A 15,691-nucleotide genomic window follows, 5' to 3' on the forward strand; every position below is an offset into this window, starting at 1 on the left:
CAAATGACTGAAGTGTGACAGCTAGACTATAGTTAGCCCATCACCAATAGGGGAAATGTAAATAAATGAGAAATAAAAGCAGAGGCAATCATTGCTCTCTTTCTCCGAGAGGGAACAGTATGGTGAGAAATTTTAAAATCTCATACAGTAAAAAGTACTGCCTGCTCTCTCTTTACAGTGGTTTACATTTATTGATGGTCGTGCGGGTAAGTATCGACAAACTGTGCACTACAGTCAAATAGGGCAAAAACTGCATGAAATATGAAGAAATGCTGAAAAATAATGTCTCTGAATTTTTTATTCTGTTCCCAGTATTGGTTGAGGTATTACATGTCATGCGTATCACTTGTTCGACTTTCCCACTTATTGCACCCTCTGTCGCTTAAGGGCTCCAAATTGTAATGTGTAACTTGGCGGCGTGTAACATAACCATGGCAGTACATGAGAAACAGCGTGCTATAATCGAGCTTCTAAACGCAGGAAACGTCCCTCCAATTGAAACCGTAGATGAATGAAAGTTGTGTACGATGACGATGCCATACCACACACGACTGCTGTGACATCTGCAGCAATCCGACGCCTGTCATCGATCATCCTCCACAAAGTCCCAACTTTGCTCCATCCGATTTTCATCTGTTTCCAAAATTTATAGAACACCTTCGAGAACTTTCCACTGATAGTTATTAAGTAATGTAAGTGGAGTTGAGGTTGTGACTCTGTCAATAAAGTCAAACATTCTACAAGAACAGTATCATCAACAGACTGATCTCTCATTGGGGCAAACGTGTTCATCGCTAATATGTTGAGAAGTAAATATGATGACATGAAGATTAAAGAAATTCAATGTTAATAAAGATTATTTTATTTGAAAAGCTTTAAGAGTATTTACATAAAATATTCGGAGGCACTATTTTTCAGCACACCCTCGAAGTTACATCGAAATCTTAAATTGATGTCATAGGCCGTTGGGATTCTCGTTTCAATGTATATATGTTTTAGAAAACTCCGATTATATTGCATCGAGTTGGTTGCTCATGGTTCAGACTTTAACGTCATTTAACAAATGACGTTGCCTTATACAACATAACAGTTGTCTACAGGTAAATAAATCCAATTCAGTTCAACCGATTAATGCCAAACTCAGTCAGTTGCAGTATTCTTTACCACCGAATTCATCATGATCTTACAACTTCATTCGACCAATGGTGTAGACCTATAGTAAAATGTACGTACAAATACAGGCAATTATGAAGTGTATAATATGTGTTTAAGTGTTTATCTCATCATACAAATAATACAGGCTCTGACTTATTTATGGGAACAAAATATACATATTTAGAATCGATAATTGCAGTGTTCGCTCTCTTTTACGCATTTCACGTTGTTTTCAAAAACCTTATGTTTGCAAAAGATTTTAAAACATAGGTACTGTGCCATATTTTATTCTCTGCTAGTTTTTAAGTTTATTTTCCTATCGGTATTTTACTAGTTTGTCTCGTGGTAATTTACATTTTATTGGCTGTATTTCCTAGAAAGTTGAACAGGCCCCTATTGGTGTTGTTCAGGAATAGTACAGTGGATTCTAGATTTATTGTTTCAAAGCACAGATAACACATATACTACTATATCGTAGTGCATAAAGAAAATGTTTTCGGTTGTTTCAGTGGGTTCTTCATAGTCGTCTTCTTTGAACATCTTTTCAACAGCAATTCTTCGTTACACATATTGACCCCAAATGACGCCCATTAAAATAATTTGTTATCATTAGTGTACCGATATATAGTTCTTGTTACTTTCGAACCATGTACGTAGTTTTTAATTACATTCGAGTCGAGCATAGATACAGTAACAACACTTTTAAAATCCAGTTCCACGACTTTAAGTGGGATGTGAAGAAGCTACAATTACCCACCTGGGACCATTTTGAAAACATTATGGTTGAGCTTGTGGCATATAGCTTTTAAGACCCTATGTATTCTTTTCCTTTCTCTGCCTACTATCTCAGCCAGGGGTTGTTGAAATAAGAGGACTGATAATTACACATTTGTACTGTTAGCAGTACGTACTTCAAGCCTAACATGATGGATAATGAGTTGCATACGATGTTTGTAATTTCGAAATCGCCGTATGAACTACGATCGTGGGACGAATTCCTGATGTAAAACGTCGTGAATACAATTTAGAATTTTAGATGTATGAAGTCGTGAGGGCATGTTCAGTTCTCGTCTGACAGTGCGTTTTGTTTAATCCATTGAATGCTAGGGTCACTGACTTTTTTTTACTTTAATATTAAAACATTTGTCTACTTCGACGTTGCCACCTTCACGCCGTAAAGCACCTTTTACGATATAAATATTTCTGTTTAGATGAAGAGAACATTCTTCTATTCCGTTTCCTGTCTGTGTTGATCGTGTAGATGTCGGATCTCATTTGTATTAAATGGTTTCAGACACGTTGTAATTGCTGTGGCATCTATAAACGTTCTAGAAAGTTACAGACTGCAGCCTAAGAATGTCTTTATTTTATTCTTCGGGAATCTGAAAACTGTCACCAATAAGAAGAACTCAGTCGTATGACCAGACAAAAGTGATTTCTCAACATTTTTCCAGAAAGGCAATAATAGTTGATAGCTGAATTGGGCGCGATATTACAGGTAAACTGGAATTTAAGAAACGATTCAACTGCATGATACAGTCTGCCTTTCTTTCCGCAGCTAAAACAGGGGCGTTACAAGGAAATGACATAAATGCTTTATTTATACCGTATTTGTAAGCCGATATCACAGTCTACATGCCGGTATTTTCCCATTGTGGTGTACTGCACTGCGAAGATTGGTAGCTTTCCTGCTGTGCGTTTACTCTGCTTAAAAATGCAATCCGGCCCATATATTTCTGAGTTGTAGACTTTTGAACCACTTCCTTGATCTTGTATGCGTTCTGAGAAATGTACTTCGCAACTGCTGCAAACCTGAGTAAGGAGGTGGCTGTAGAATAAGTAGTGTCTTTAAGTGTTCATGCCATATTTTCAATGTAACATATGACTTCGTCTGTCGGTTTCTAACGGAAATAGGAAGTGGCTTTAAACACGATACGTGACTCACCAATGCAACACGTGTATTTCTTCTACTCGAGTTAGGGATGATACGGTATTTTGTGTATCAGTATTCGTCTTCTCTTGGTGTATTGGATTTTCCACATCTATACGTTTCATTGCGTGTATCAGAAGTTTTCTTTTTTTCTTAATTTGTGTCCTTCCCCATGACCTACTCACTATCCAAGAACAGCTGTTCCTTGGACGCCATCTTGCCATCACGTTCATCAAATACTGGACATCGTATGAAAATGAGGGCAACGCCACCTGTTCTCTTGCTAGTGGGTGTACGACATAGCAACAGCCACGCCATCTTTGGAGCGCCACTAGAACTGTATGATTCGGTTTAGCAATTGTGACGCTTACGGCTCTTTTAAAACGTAAATTTCTTTCCATTTTCCATTACCACTCCACCAACAAGTAGTAATAATAAAGTTCACTTGGGTCACAGTAAAATCGTAACTGAAGCAGATAATAACTGATATTTTAGAAATCATTCGCTTCAGCATTCACAACATATTCATTAGAGAGAGTACTTCGACAAATAGCCGTGTAACATTAATTAAAAGCTTATTACAGGTAACAGATTTGCGATGTACTAAAGTCAACCAGCGAGAAAGAAACACGTCGTTTAGTAATGTCGCTTATGGCAAAATGCGGACTGTTGCGCAGCGTCTTTCGGGGAATTATCGCTTAGCAAGTAGAATATACAATCAAAAGCATGAACGAAACCTTCCGGGTAATACAGCCCATCACTGTATAATCATCGACTGTGCTGTTACAATCACAAAAGCAGTTGCATCTTGGCCTACTGTCTTTTTTATATATTTAGTAAACGGAACATTTGATACCAAAAACCGTTACATATTCAAAATGATACCTGAATGAACACACATCCAGATGATACTCCTTTATTTTCCTATCGTCCACGTGGCAATATTATTCGCGTCAACACACCTTCATCAGTCTGTTTTTCCTCTTACCTTCAGAGGCCGCGAAAAATTTTTTTTTACTGCAAATTTCATCTGGGTACTAAAATTACTGTTACAAATGTATTAGGTAAATTTAAAATAGATGTATCGCTATACGCCTGTAAAATGCATTACTTAGTCTTCAAGTTACACTGTCCACGTGGCTGTAGGCCTAGTCACTGTTCTTTCTTTACCCTAGGCGACTGAAATAAAATTAAATACAAATTTTATCTGGGTACTGGCAAGTAGGTCTACGTTTGATAAATTTAAAATACCAACAGGCCCATCGGAATACTCCCGTAAAAGTGTTACTCAATCCTTTATCCCTAAAGACTGCAATTTTCGCTAACAATGCGCAAATAAAGTAGCCTATCATTTCAAAGCAGAAAATGTAAAACGGTATATTCACGGGTACCTCTAGAGACTTTTTTGAAAACTGTAATATTTGCTGATGACCCAAAATACTTTAATCAAACGAAACGTCAGTTTTTGCATTGGTACTTTTGCCCTCTGGAGTATTGTTTTTATGTAAAAAGTGGAACTATATGAAAATTCTGCGAAACGAGAAACTAATGTGTAATTTTTACAGCAATTTTTCGGTACCATTATGGTAGTTACCTTTAGACTTAAGTGATATTTGTGGGTAATTGTAAAACATCAGTTTCAGAACAATTGGGATTTACACTGCCACAACAGAAGGATGAAAGTGATTTCCATGTAGACTTCACCATTTTGTCTAATGACACACAGTGGGATTCTATAATTGATGTAATCATGTTTAAGAAGGAATAGAGAAACATTAGACAAGCAATTAGGACTTTTTGAAAATTCACATTAATGTTAAAATCATGCCTTATTAGTTATTCCTACAATTTATCTCAATATTTATGTGTGAAGCAATTAGGACTTTTTGTAAATTCACATTAATGTTAAAACCATGCCTTATTAATTATTCCTACAATTTATCTCAATATTTATGTGTGAAGATTGAGTGTTTCTGTTTGTGATGTGGTGTGCACCAATGCTTTTATGTAAATAGACCTCTGCTCATACATACTGTTATCCTTTGAAAGTTATTATGTAAATATTATGCAAACAGTAGCACATACATAGAAGCTTCTTACTACAGATGAAAAGAGGCAAGATATATATCTCAGTTAGTAGCTTTTGTGCTATTCATATTAGGTTCTTTGACAGTATTTTTAAGTACAACCTGAATATCCCAAACATGTGATGTTTACTGCTTTGTACAGCATGGGGAGGCAGATCGTAATACTACTTCCGTCTGTTAATTTATACCTCGGTTCATTTCATATGCCCGGTACAGCATCTGAAACAACTCCTTCGTGGGATATCTAGTACATAAATAAATGAATGAAGCATATAATGTTCCATTTTTTGCTGTGCAAAATGGGAGAAACCACATTAGAATCAAGCACTGTGTCATGTAGATCCTTTCTTACTACTTGTGGTTCTTAAAGAACACATAGACCAAATATTAGGTGCAGAACCACTATTTTTGCATAGTTCTCTAATCTGAAACATGCCATAATTCAGTCATTTCAGATTGTTACTTCTTTTGGGTTTGCCATTCTCTGCAGATGTGTTGTTGGCAATGCAAGCCATTTCTTTGTGCAATAAATAACATTTCCTAGAGTGTCTGTTTGCATGATTCATTCTGGCTTTCTATCTGCTCTTTTGTGCATCTTTCTCTTGCCTCATCCTTAATAAAAAAAGCATTCAATGTTGTATCTCTTTGAGTTGTCGGACTGCACCTTTTACTTTGAAACTATCATTTTCAAAATGTAAAATTGTTGCAAAGGCAATCCCTTAAATATTTATTTAGAAAACTTAATACTTTGACTCTCCTCTCAATACCTGATGTTTACATTCTGTAGCGTTTTCAGTAGTTTCTAAAAGAATAGTAGTTATCTAGATGGTACCAGCAAAAAATAGAGGCTAGTTTACAATCTAGACTATTACTTGTTATGAGATTAACAAGTATTTGCAGTTGCTGTATCTTTTTATTTAAAAAAAGGAAGTTCATTCAGTCATCCAATCATTCACACATCATGTTCTGTAGATCCCACCATGAAAGAGTATTGATGTATTATTTACTTATTTTTGAGTTTGATGGATTCTTGACATGAGTATATTCAGGGATGTAGAACATGTCAGATTATTATAGATATAATCATATGTCAATGATTATAAGGCTTACGGTCTAAATCATATCTAAACAGATACATGAAAAGTGAGATACTGGTGTTCAGATAACTTACAGTGCTTTCAGGGATGTGAACACATCAAATTATACATCAATAGCAGAAGTAACCATTGTAGGCTACTTCTGTAAGATATGACAAGATCAAATTATGGCTAGTGTTAAGCTAGTTACATTGGTAATTACAGAAATTACTTCTACGTTACTGGTACTTTATGTAAGTTTATGTATCTTAGGAGAAAACAGTTTATACTACTCAGCCCCTGAGATACAAAATTGTTTCTAACTATAGTTACCTTAGTATGTCAATAGCTTATTTGATACTTCTGTATATTATTTTCTATCTACTGTAAAATTAAGAAAATGTTCTCTAGTGTATACTTTATATGCCATGTATTATTATTTGTATGTGTACTGTAATTATGTCAACAAAATGTATTTGTACAATATATGTAAACTCCCTGTGATGAAATCAATGGCATAAAAATGCTCAAAGATGGATCAAAATAAATAAATAAAAGCTATTGCTTGTAGCTAATAATGCAAAAGAAGTATTTACTTCACACAGACTGCTAGCTGGCAAAGTCAATATTTGTTTCATATAAATATTAGAGTTATGCAAAATTTGCATCCCAGGGTTCTAGTTCGTGATAAGCTGCAGAAAGTGTGGCTAATGCTGTATTCCTTTACTTTATTTTTGAATATATGAGGATTTTCAGATTTTTGTTTGATATTTACTGGCAAGTAATTATAGACTTTGTCACTGGTTTATGATAGTCCACTGTGAACCCCATATAGGAATGCATAATCTAAAGGTATCACTGTGGAAATGGTCAGTACTCATGGATATGACAGAAACAGTTGTTCAAATTAAAGAAGTCTAGTTACATGGGTTTTAAAATGCATACCATAAGTGCTGTGAGCACTTCTCCATCTCTGAACTGTGATGTAAATCTCTTGTAATGCGACCTCTTTGATTTCCCACATTATGGGAGGAGGTAGCACAGAACAAAACAAGGAAAAATTGTTTAGAAACGTTCAGCTCCAAAATGCATACCTTAAGAGCTATGAGCTCTTGTTCAGTAGATGAGACATGTTTCACAATATCAAAGATGCAGAAGTGCCCACAACGGTCAAATTACACATTTAAGAGCCCATGTTTACTAGACCATTTTGCTTTGAACAGTCACTCCTGTCATACCCCTGAATGTTGATCATTCCTCCTGGGAAACCTTATACATGGAAATTTTCTTTACTTCTGACTAACAGTTACTGTATTATCATTATTATTATTATTATTATTATTATTATTATTACATTATGTTGCAATGAAGCTGTCATTCTTCTGTGGCAATATATATTTTTAGTTAACTGATTGTATTTATGTATATGAGTGCAGAATTTCCATTAATCTCTCAGTACACCCAATCTGATTATTTTCCTGAAACACTGTAGTGTAGGCCGGAGATTTAAGATCCCCTGTGCTAAACTGTTCCATTCCTTTTCCTTTTTATTTATGAAAGATATTTTTTAAGCAAGTCATCTGACCTATGGTTTTTTCTTCATGTCTCTTCATTCAAATTACTTCTGACAGCATCACTAAACTGCAAAATATAGCCCTATATGTCTTATCTAATCAGTAAATTTGCCTCCAGCTTTCCAGCGAGTTCCATTTCAGCTCCTTTATCATAGCAGTGGCGTAACTACATTGCTCGACATTTCTGTGGCTATATCTTTCAGTCCTTCTTTGTAAATCCTCCAGGTCTAAAAGCAAGTATGAATTGAACTCAACTGAACTGAACTGAATTGTTCTATTTTCCTGTAAACAACAGTTGAGCTGTATAAGGCATCATCATTGCTTAAGTAATTATACAAATGATTATTGTATGTAAATATTACAGTATTACATAATATTGCTTATCTTGTACTCATCACATAATTATTTTTGTTACAATTTTCTTACAGTTGTATGTATAATAAAAGATAATCTTTTTTCTTATAAGTAAGTTAATTTGTGTTATAGAATTCTTTTTCTTTCAGCCATGTCTCTACCACTATTTCAAATTTATTTTTGTTTAATACCCCTGTGTCATGTGGTATGTTGCTGAAAATATTTTGCCAGCATGAAAACAATGGTTTTGGACTTACTTAAATGATTCCAAGGAATGGCCAGTATATTCTTGTTTCTGGTTTTTACGAGTGCACATCTGATTTACTTTCATACATGTAGACATTCTGTTTGGCATGCATGAGTACTTTGAGTGTCTATGGACTGGGGACTGTAAGTATTTTGTGCTCAATAAAGTACTATGTGCAAGAACTAAAAATTGCTCAGATGAAAAATACACTGTGAATTGTGAATTATTTGTCTCATAATGAAAATAGTTTAAATCATTTGATTCAGTACAGGAGACACTTAAGTTGTGGTAAAATTTTACCATAAACAAAGAACAGCTGATGTTAACAAGCAGCATCATAGTAATAATACAATTTTGTTACACATACATACAATAAAATCTAATACTTAAGTACCCCTTGCTCAAGTTAACATTTCATCCTCGATGAATTCTGCTATTGAATAGTAGCGTTTCTCCTGCAGAATCTGCTGTAGCCTCGTTTTTAAAATTTCTCGCTTCATATTAAATATGTTTTTGCCCATTAACTTGTTGTATATTGTTATCCCCATATGCCTGATGGCTTTATTCTGCCAGAGGAAATCCTCTTTTGCAACAGCAGAGTTTCCCCAAAGAAATATTCCATAGCAAAAGTGTGTACGAAAAAAGGCATAGTATGCCTTAAGCATGAGCTCTTTACTCACACAATCCTTCAGTTTCCTAAGGAAATATAAAACTCTTGATAACTTACTGCAGAGCTTTCCTGTATGGGTATTCCAGTGTAATTTACCATTGAGGTAACAATTTTGCAGAATGCTTGAGTTCATTTTGTGCTTTTTTAATATCTTTTAGAGTAAACAGGATGGGTTCAGTTTTATTTTTATGTGATGTCAACTTACTTTCATGGAAATACTGAGCTGCCTTTTCCATCTTTGAGTTGTTCATTTGTTTGGCAAAATTCGCATCATTATATGATGTGATAAAAGTTCTGTCTTCAGTGTCCATCACAGATTTGTATGGTACTAAGTTGGACAAGTCATTCGCATGGACAATAAATAAGAAAGGTCCCACCACAGGTCCTTGTGGGACTCCATATTTTACCTTGAGAAGGTAAGATTTTTTATCAGAATTTACAACAACCATGATTGGTAAAAGTCCAGTACTCTAGATTGGGTATTACCAACGAACAGTATGCCTCTTGCTTCCCCTTCTTTGAACAACCCTTTAAAATTCTCATCTCTTGGGAGATGACCCTGTTTGCCTCGCAAACTACACTTGTCACATGAGGATTCCAATGCAGTTTGACTCCGTATGTCATTCCCAGATACTTAAAATTAGTTTATACAGAGAGTATCCCTCCCTTTAACCTAAACTCAAATATTGTCTTCAACTTTCTGGAGCAGAAACTTGCTTGCACAGATGCTCATTCCATTTGTGTTTACTCACTACTCTCTTGTTGCAAGATGATCCTGGAGAGACTCAAAATCCCATAATTGCATAATTATGCAATATACCACCAGATCATCTGCAGACATTCTAATATTTGAGTGGATTCCTGTGCCTAAGTCATTTATGTGTGTCATAAACCAACTGGGTCCACAGCACATTTCCCAGTGGCATTCCTGTCAGTATCTCCACCTTCTCTGAGACATCTTTGCCTATCCTTACCCCTTACCATTTGGGTTGTACCCTGCAAAAATGCCTTTACACAAGCTACTATTTTGCCTTATTCTCCAGCAGTTCATGATTCATGTAATAATAGTTCATGACAAATACCATTCATAAGTCTAGTGAGATACAACCTAGTTGACCCCTCCCATCCCCCACCCCCGAACCCCCAACTTCATCTATTGTGTTTGCTACATCTTGAGTGAATCTTAAAAGTTTTGAGTTACAAGAGTGTTGCTCTCTAAATCCATACTGAGTATCTTTAATCCATTGAGTTGCATTGCTTAGTGTATAGATATGCTTAGCTACTAACCTTTCCATAATTTTGCTGACCACTGATGTTAAAATGACTGGTCTGTAATTTCTAACATCATGTGGAGCCACTGCTTTAGGGACAAAGGTCACAATGGCTACGCACTAGCCAACTGTCTCTCTAAGCTTGACTTGAACGATTCTGGCAGGGAGATCACAACTGTTGAGTCTGCCAATTTTTTTGTTTTATCTTTTTTTTTTTTTCTTTTTCACATGTCACTGTCTGGCTGTTTTTTACTCGTTTAATGGTCTCCTTTGTATGTAATTGCTACATGTCCATCTGATTCTTCCTCCAAACACATGCCTCAAGGTTTTTTCATGTAATGACTGGAACTACCCCCCCCCCCCCCCCCCCCCCCCGCCCCGTCCCTCTCTCAGTGACAGAATGCTGTAAGTTCATTGTGTATATCTCTTTATATTATAAAAACTCTTCGTCTTTTCCCCATTAAATCATTTTTAGCTTCTTGTATTGCCCCTACAAGTTGTCTCCTTTTTTCTCTTAAGTAAACTCTGTTCCCAACATCTTTTTTTACCTTAGAGTGTTCCATCCTGAATTTTCTTCTTGTTGTTCTTATATTTTTGTTATAGAATGCTGGATGTGTCATCTTACCTTTCTTTTGTTTTCTGGTACCCACTGTTCTTGCCCTCTGTCAATCAGTTCCCAAGCTTTCTCCAGTTTTTATTTATTAGTAACTCAGATTCTACCCACTCTCCATAATTTTGTATCTTCTCTTTTGTTGCCACTGAATCTTTACCTATCTCTCTGATTTCCATTATTGTGGTTATTAATGCTCTGCACTACTTCTTTATAGTCATTCAAATCACATGTTTCACCAAGAACAGATCCAAAATTTGTTTCTCCCTTGTAGCCCATGTCATCACTTGGTTGAAACACCTTCATCCCATCCAATGTTTTTCCTAACTAATGCTTTTTGGTGCCTCCCCCCTCCCCCCCTCCGCCCCCCCACTTTATCCCAGGTGAATGTAGATTCCCTTGTGTACCTAATAGCCTGGCAATCTGTTTCCATCATCCACCAATTTCAATAGATTTTCTAAATATTCTTTCCCATGCTGTATCACACTATTCAATAAACTTCAACTATCCTCACTTTCTTACGTTTTATTTTCTCAGGCAGCCAGTTGAGCTGTGATGCATTGCTAGGGATTCTGGCTGCTGTGGTGTGGGTTGCCAGTTCAAACCAGACCACCAGCAATTATTTTCTATTTAGTATTTATCATTTCAGGAAAGCTCTCAAAGTATCTTATGTTTGTAATGTGTGCATAATTCAGAATATTTAGTTTTTGTACACACATCAAAAGAAGTTTTGCATCTCCCCAGTTCCCAGAACTCATGAAGATAGATGTCGACTTTGGACATTGTATCCCAGACTAAGTCCCTTTGACAGTTCAGAGATGTCACAAACCCTGACCAAAGATGTAAACAACCATTCATGAGCAGCACCTACTGACAGAGGAGGTCCGACAGCCAATCAGTTCCAGTCATTCCACCAGGAAGGAGGTACACGGGTCATATTGTCTGTAGTTCAGCCATGCCTAGACGGTCAATACTGTGGTTTGTTCACGTCTGCATTGTTACTTTGTGCCAGGAAGGGCTTTCAACAAGGGAAGTGTCCAGGCATCTTGGAGTGAACCAAAGTGATGTTGTTCAGACATGGAAGAGATACAGAGAGACAGGAACTGTTGATGACATGCCTCACTCAGGTTGCCCAAAGGATACTACTACAGTGGATGACCGCTACCTAGAGATTATGGCTCAGAGGAACCCTGACAGCAATGCCACCATGTTGAATAATGCTTTTCATGCAGCCACAGGACATCGTGTTACAACTCGAACTATGCACAATAGGCTGCATGATGCACAACTTCACTCCCAACGTCCATGGCGAGGTCCATCTTTACAACCATGACACCATGCAGCACAGTACAAATGGACCCAACAACATGCTGAATGGACGGCTCAGGATTGGCATCACATTCTCTTCACTGATGAGTGTCGCATATGCCTTCAACCAGACAATCGTCAGGGACGTGTTTGGAGGCAACCCGGTCAGGCTGAACGCCTGTGCAGCAAGGTGGAGGTCCCTGCTGCTTTGGGGTGGCATATGTGGGGCCGACGTATGTCGCTGGTGGTCATGGAAGGTGCTGTAATGGCTGTACAATACATGAGTGCCATCCTCCATCTGATAGTGCAACCATTTCAGCAGCATATTGGCGAGGTATTTGTCTTCATGGACGACAATTCACGTCCCCAACGTGCACATCTTGTGAATGACTTCCTTCAGAATAATGACATTGCTCGACTAAAGTGGCCAGCATGTTCTCCAGACATGAACCCTAGTGAACATGCCTCGGTTAGATTGAAAAGGGCTGTTTATGGATGATGTGACCCACCAACCACTCTGAGGGATCTACTCAGAATCGCTGTTGAGGAGTGGGACAATCTGGACCAACAGTGCCTTGATGAACTTGTGGATAGTATGCCCTGATGAATACAGGCACACATCAATGCAAGAGGACATGCTACTGGGTATTAGAGGTACCGATGTGTACAGCAATCTGGACCACCACCTCTGAAGATCTCACTGTATGGTGGTACAACATGCAATGTGTGGTTTTCATGAGCAATAAAAAGGGCGGAAATGATGTTTATGTTGATCTTTATTGCAATTTTCTGTAGAGGTTCCGGAACTCTCGGAACCAAGGTGATGCAAGAATTTTTTTTATGTGTGTATATACAGGGTGTTCAAAATATAATGATATTTAAGAGATGGTAGTACTCATCTAAACAAGAAAGATAATTCTAATAAACATAGATCCAGAAACTCATGCCTCCAATAAGGGCCAGGAAAAGCATACTTTCTGCAATAAACATAGGTTTACTGGAAGTGTTCAATGTGCTGTCCGTTCATGACAATGTACCTTGGTTGTTGTTGTACCTGCAAGCATGCATTGAAGATGTGACCCTGTAGTGTCTGTACATCATTGATTGGCGTGACATAGACCAGTTCCTTCAAGTGTCTCCATAACTAAATGTGTAGGGCATTGAGGTCTGGGGAATGAGCTGGCCAAGGAGTGGGGGCCCCCCAACCAATCCAGCAGTCCTGAAATGTCTACATCAGATGCTTGTGCACATTTTGCTGGAAGTGTGCTGGCGTTCCATTCCGCATGAACCACATTTGTATTCATTGCTGCAGTGGCACAGCCTCCAGCAAGGTAGGCAATACATTAATGAGAAAGTCCAGGTAATGTGCCCCAGTTAATCTTTGTGGAAGCATGTATGGTCTTATTAATCTGTTTGCTCAAATGTCCCTATTAATCTAACGCCAAGTAAGCCTCCCCATATATTGATCGAGAATTGGTTTTGATGCCCCCTTTCCTGAACTGCTTTGGGATTTACATTTGCCCATACATGCTGGTTATGGAATTCACAACACCTTCTCTTACGAACCCTGCCTCATTGATAAATACAATCTTGTATGTGAACATTGGATCTGCGGCACACTTCTGCAACAGCCACTGACAGGATCACCGTACACCTTGATGATTCTGTGACCTTAGGGCCTGAACACACTGTAGATGGTATGAGTACAGCAATTGTTAATGAAGTACCCCCTCCCCCAGATAAGATACACACCTTCAGCTGCTACTTATTGTCACACACTGGTCTGAGGGATTTCTTCCACTGAATTAGCACACACTCCTCTATGTCAGATGTGTGGACTGTATGGGGCCTTCTACTGTCAGTCTTCTGAGGTGCAAGGGCATCTGTGTCTGTCAGATGCTGGAAAAGTCTGCTGAACAGCTTTTCAGAGGGCACTCTGTGCTGTGGATATTTTACAGTGTAGAGGGCATGGGCTTACAGGCTATATGCCCATTTGTTAAACCATAGCAGAATACCATATCCGCCATTTCACTTGTTGAGTAGTAGGCTTCCATTGCTAACAAATGGTGGGAAGAGAGAAAATGTAAATATAAATATACCATTTGTATGCACAAACAGCACAGTAGCGGTAAATACATACGTGAATCTGTGTTTGAAAGAAGGTACAACACTATGATACATACCCAGGGTTGACTAATTAACAATAAGGCACACAAACATGACAAAAACTAGTGTAGCCTATAACACGAGTAGAACTACTCAACTGACTGCAGACCACCTTATGGTGCATAGAGTAGTGTAGGTAAGACATCATGATACCCTGCCAACACATTTGACAGAGTGCTGATGCAACGACTGTGCTAAATCTGCAAGCAAGCATCTTGCAGCCCTTCCTATAAACATGTGTTTATCTCGGAAAGTATGCATTTCTGGACCCCTGTATACTGGCCTTATTTTTCTTGTTTTGATGAATACTAACACCTCTCAAATTGTTCAACACTTTTTTTTAACACCCTGTGTAGCACCCCTCTCTGTCCAAGAGTTTTCTCCTCTGTTTTTACACTGTTGTAATAAACCTGCTTTGCAGGTAAGTGTTGTACTTCACTGATGATGCTGCTTTGATGTTTGGAGTCGACTGTGGTTATTATGTGACACTGTCAGGTGGAGATACTGGGTACTGCAAAACATCTACATCACTATGACTCCAATTAGGCAATGTAAAAGTCATGGCCTGCATGGACAGGAACCAAAAATGAGCATACATCATTCCCAAGAGTCATATATTCAGGTAACTGATGGATTCCAAAACAGCAGCAATTCAGCTGCACATCAGACATCCATCTGGTCAGGACCCAATGAAATATCTGAAACTATACAATCAAGTCATAAAATATAATAGGTAGGATGACATTATATGTGTTGTGGCATCAGACGCCAAATGTGGCATCAAGACACCACATGTAGTGGGTGGGTGCCTGGAGGTGCTGTATTAAAACTAAGCGAGAACTTTGCAGATGTTTTATTTGCTTCCACTACAGTGCTCCGTTCACCTTGGACTGTGCCACAGGCCCCACAATGCTGAGGAAGCACCCCAATGGCCTGTGCAATGCAATTCTGTGTCGTGCTGGCCTTGTATGGCAGCTGCAGAGTTCCGATTACATCAGGATAGCTGTACCAGCAGCTGACGCAGCACTGCTTGGTATGAGCCGTGGGTGGCCAGGTGCGTCCTTCTCACCGACATGGCTGAGACTGTGGCAACCAACAAGTGCCCACTATCCAGCGTCTGTCTCTGCGGCCCTTGCCTCGGGAAGTCTCCGGCGTGTGTCAGGAGCTAAGACGTCTGCCTGTGGTAGGGAGCCAAGGAGTGGCCCGCCATGGCTGGCTGCAGACCCCGCATTGGCCTCAGAGG

This window comes from Schistocerca piceifrons, chromosome 7 (genome assembly GCF_021461385.2).
Source record: "Schistocerca piceifrons isolate TAMUIC-IGC-003096 chromosome 7, iqSchPice1.1, whole genome shotgun sequence".
Taxonomy (NCBI): domain Eukaryota; kingdom Metazoa; phylum Arthropoda; class Insecta; order Orthoptera; family Acrididae; genus Schistocerca; species Schistocerca piceifrons.